Here is a 4,867-nt window from a genome sequence, read left to right as displayed (position 1 = left end):
CTGAGTATTTAGAGCAGTCTGAAGCCTGAGCTCATAGAGATTATTGCCAGATGCACCAATTATGCACCTCATTATGTGAGTTTTTGGCCATATTTAATATGACCAGCCACCATTATAACAGATTATAAATGACAGAAAGGAAGGAAAAGCTTGAAATGGGCCATTTAGAGCCACGTGTTGCTTTTGAGAATGTGTGGAAGAATTCTTAAAGAACAGTTTTAAATAATTTAAATACAATAGATGGTAAACAGCAAGTGTCATCAGATAAAAGTGATGGTTTAACAGTCACAGCATTGACATCCACATCAGAATCAGCTCAAAGACCCAAACTTTGGATCAATACTGTTCATAGTTACAGAATAATTCAGCAAATGCTTTTTTTTTATTCTGTTATGATGTACCTAATGTTGATGCAATTCAGTTATCCATTTGCAGAAATGCATTTTTAGGAAAAAGTAACAAAGATACAAAATATGCAAGAAAAAAAAGACAGAAATAAAAAAAATAAATGCAAAAATTCAATTATACACAATGACAAAATGAATACTGTCACAAATGTACAATAACACTGTATTTTGCCAGACCTATTACCATATTATATTCCTGATCCAATTGCTTTTTCAACCCATCCACCCATTCATCCATCAATTTTCTTAACTGATTATCCAGTTCAGAGCTGCACCATCTATCCCTAGTGCCAAAGATGGGCTACACCCTGGATAGGCTGCCAGTCTGTCACAGGGCTAACACAGAAAAACATTCACTCAAATGTTGTCTGAATCACTAATTAACCAAACATCCAGCATAACTTTGGACTGTGGGACCAACCCACGCTGTCTCAGGGAGAACATGCAAACTCCACACAGAAAGGCTGATGGCAGGTTTGAAAATAAGAGCCTTTGTGTTGTGAGGTGACAGTGCTCAGCACTGCCCCACTGTGCCACCTAAACCCATAAATAATAAATTAATGGACTTTTCTTGTTGTCACCACCTGATATTTCAAGTCCAGCAGGTCACAAATGGTCCAACAAGAACATCAGGATCAGCACTGCTCAGTCCACAAAATCAAATATGATTACTTTAGACACAGTTTTAACCAAAGAGCTTAAAACTGACCTCAGAATAGAAAATTGTTGTTCTTTAACAGAAAAGACTTTAAAAATCAGAAGTAAACTGTTATTCAATAAGTGCTAAAAACATCTTATTATCTCAGCAACTTTATATCTTTTTTTCATGGTGCTTTTGATTAGCTGTGACGCCGTGATATTTAACATGCACACTTCAAAGATATAAGAGCCATTTTTATTTGAAAATTATTACTATTATTGTCAATGCTTATATCCCATACAGTGATGTCATGCAGTATTCCTGCACTAGCAATGAGGTTTTGTTGTGTGTTTTCTCATGTTTGGATTTTGGTCTTGAGTTTATTATTCTAGCGTTCCTTCTCCCACTATCTCTCGGATTATTTCCTGTTTCACTGTGATAGTTAGTTGTCTCTGATGTTTTGACTCATTGCTCCAATTACCCCATTGTGTATAAATAGTCCTGTGTTTCCAGAATCTCTCTTGATCTTGTGCTTGCATTTTAAGCTTTGCTTGCACTTTACATCACCCGTGTCCTGTACTTGAGTCCTCCCTCCTGTACTCCACACACACAGGGACGCTGTTAGTGTTGCTTAAATTAAAGTTTCTCCAATTATTATTGATGCATGCAACGGATTCTTAAAGACACCTGAACACACTGCAGTTGTAAACATTACATGAACATTTCAAAATTTGTGAAATTAAGGTCAATAAGGTTCATCCATCCATCCACTTTCAGAAAATGGCAACTCCACTTTCTTCCATACTCCACTATCCCAGCTTGAGCTGACTGCAGTTCCAACTTCAGTACCATCAACCCAGACTTCCTGGTTTGGGACTTTCACATCCTTTCTGTCACTGGAGAAAAGACTTTCAACTAACCACCCCCACGTGGTTAGGTTATGCTCCTGCCTCTCTCCCTTCCTAAACCTTGTGTGCTGAGTCCCTTTTTTTATGTTCTCCATACCTAAAACTGTGTCCCTTCTATGCTATCAGTTACAGCATCGTCTACTGAGAAGAACCTTGGACCGAACGCCACCAAAACAAAATAACTCACAATACATTTATTAAGATCACAACCCAAAACACATCAATGTTTTTGGGCATGTTGCATATTATCAGTCCTGATCCACTAAGCTTACAGTGGTAGTTAAGAGGGCACAACAGAGACTCCACTTCATGAGGTTTCTCCAGAGAAGCTCATGGTGTCTTTATATTGCTGCTCCATTGAGCACGTTGTCAGACTGCATCTCTACGAGGTATGCCAGCAGCTCCGTGGCAGACAGGATAGCCCTTTAGAGGGTCATAAAACTCTGCCCAGAAAATCACTGGCTGCACACTGCTGTGTTTGGAGGAACCTTTCAGTTCTCACTGCCTCAACGGAGCTGCAAGAATCACAAAAGATCGTCCCAAACCCATGGTTCACTACCAACTCTGACATCTCCAGCAGAAAGGACACAAGAGAGAATCTAACTTTACTGAATGTATTTGTGGAAAGAGGCTAATGGTCCACCAGCAGCTGCTAGCTGTCTTTATGTGGCTCACTCTGATAAAAATAGAGCACAATCTGCAACCAGTGTTTACTTCACTGATATAAACATGAACCAGTGGAAATGCAAAACTGATTCATTTTCATCACCTCATTGTTTTTAATTCATCGTTTTGGTCGCTCAGTTGTCATCGTCTGAAATAAAGTTAATCAGATTTTCAGTCTTACTTTTTATTTTCATATTTGATGGTTTGATTATATTTTGTCATCATTTGTTTATTTACAGTCAGGAAGAATAGCTACTCCTACTCAGTATTAATCAGAACTTAGTCAAAGTTGCAAACAATTATTGTATTTTTAACAGCCAATTTCCCATTTTTAATGAAATTAGATTCATTTGTCCTGGATCTAATTATTTGTGAACCTCGATGACTACTTGGTGGATTTAAATGCTAATTTCTTTGTGCAGTGAAGCCAAATAGCGACAACAGAACTTCTCACTTACTGTACTATTACATCAGCGATGTTCGCTTTTTTAATGTTTATTTTCAATCTTGTTGTAAATCATGTTTGATGTTTGTTCTTCAGATCAGCTACAGTTTGTTGTTGCTGTTGCTTCCATGGTAGCACTCGTTTTGTGCAAGACTTCATGCTTCCACCAATTTAAAATGTTTAACCAATGTTTTAGTGCGTGTGAATTTTAACTTTATTGCATGTGGACTGTTAGTGTTAATTTACTTTAGTTTCCCCCGTATCCTCAATGTGCATAGAGTATATTTTATAAATGCAGTTTACAAGTTTAGGTGAGGTAAATGTGTAAAGGATTATGCTGCTAATAAATGTTTAATAAGGTTTTTATCTGAAGCACCAAATAAAATGATGCAGCGAGATCATGACTTTTGATTGAGTCCTTTATAAGGTCTTTATGTAGGGGGTTCATGAGCACTTTGGCCTTTGGTTCTTTGCGCTTCTCTCTTGCCTGTCTTCTGGTAAGTGTCAGGCGTTTTGGTTACTGTGAAAGGTTTTACATATTTGAGTTTCATGAGATGCAATTTAAGATAAGATAACCTTTATTTCATGCTACATGTACAGGCAGGTAAACACAGTGGGCTCAAACTCTGCTACAGAGAAGCAGACACATGGACTTAAACAGACACACAAATCTAGTAGACATGTTTTCCATCTATTTGTTTTCATTTTCATCTCTTTTTCCTTTGACCAAAGTTTTTTTTAATTAATTAATTAATTAATTCATTCATTCATTCATTCATTCATATTTTTAGTGATTTTGCAACTTTCTGGTGGTTTTATGTGTCTTTGTAGTCCTCTTATGTAATTTTGTGTTAACTTCACATGTCTTTTGTGTTGCTTTGCATCTTAGTCATGTTTGTCTTTGTGTCTTCATGCAGTTGTTTTGCCTTTCATTTGCATGCAACTCACCAAGGCTGGTTTTGCTTTAAAGTTATTATGGATTTATCTCTTTTTCTGTTGTTTTTTCTTATTTTTTGGAAGCTATATTATTACTTTTGAAAGTGCAGCCTATATTTATAGTTTCTTGTTGCTTTCCCCCATCATTTTGTATTTCTTTTTAAACTGGGGACTGGAGACACTCCATTTAACCTGTTTTAAAGCATTATTTGGAACATGGTTATAATAAAAGTGTGTTCGTTAAATTTCCAGTAAAACAAGGAATACGTGCAGAACATGCAAGGAATGCTTTGTGACAAGAAAAAGAAAAACGTGTGAAACGTGAACTTATACAGGAGGTATAATTAACTGAGTGTCCAAATGATGCTTTACGTTTGCAACACATTTGTTTTGTTTTCTCATATTGTAGTTTATTTTATTGAGCTACATGCTATTCACCTTATTTAAGCTGTTATGAATTTTATATATATATATATATATATATATATATATATATATATATATATATATATATATATATATATATGTATGTATTTATTTTTCTTAATTAAATAATCTTATTCAATTTATTTTATTTTTTATTCTTTTGACGATGTCTTAATATATAAACAGACATCTACTGCTTTCCATGCCAAATAGTAGCGTAATACTTTTATAAATATTTTATTAAATTGTGTCTTTAATCTTTCTTCATATATTTGTGCATTTTGTGCACTTATTTAATTTTTATATATTTCATGTATTCACTGTATATATAATTTTTAGATATAGTACATTTGAATTTATTTTTTATATATATTTATATTTTATGTTCTACAGGTTTCTCTGCGTTTATGCATCGTCACAAAAAGTCTCGCGTGATCTG

This window comes from Maylandia zebra, linkage group LG22 (assembly GCF_041146795.1).
Source record: "Maylandia zebra isolate NMK-2024a linkage group LG22, Mzebra_GT3a, whole genome shotgun sequence".
Lineage (NCBI taxonomy): Eukaryota > Metazoa > Chordata > Actinopteri > Cichliformes > Cichlidae > Maylandia > Maylandia zebra.
Note: the sequence above shows the minus strand (reverse complement) of the source record.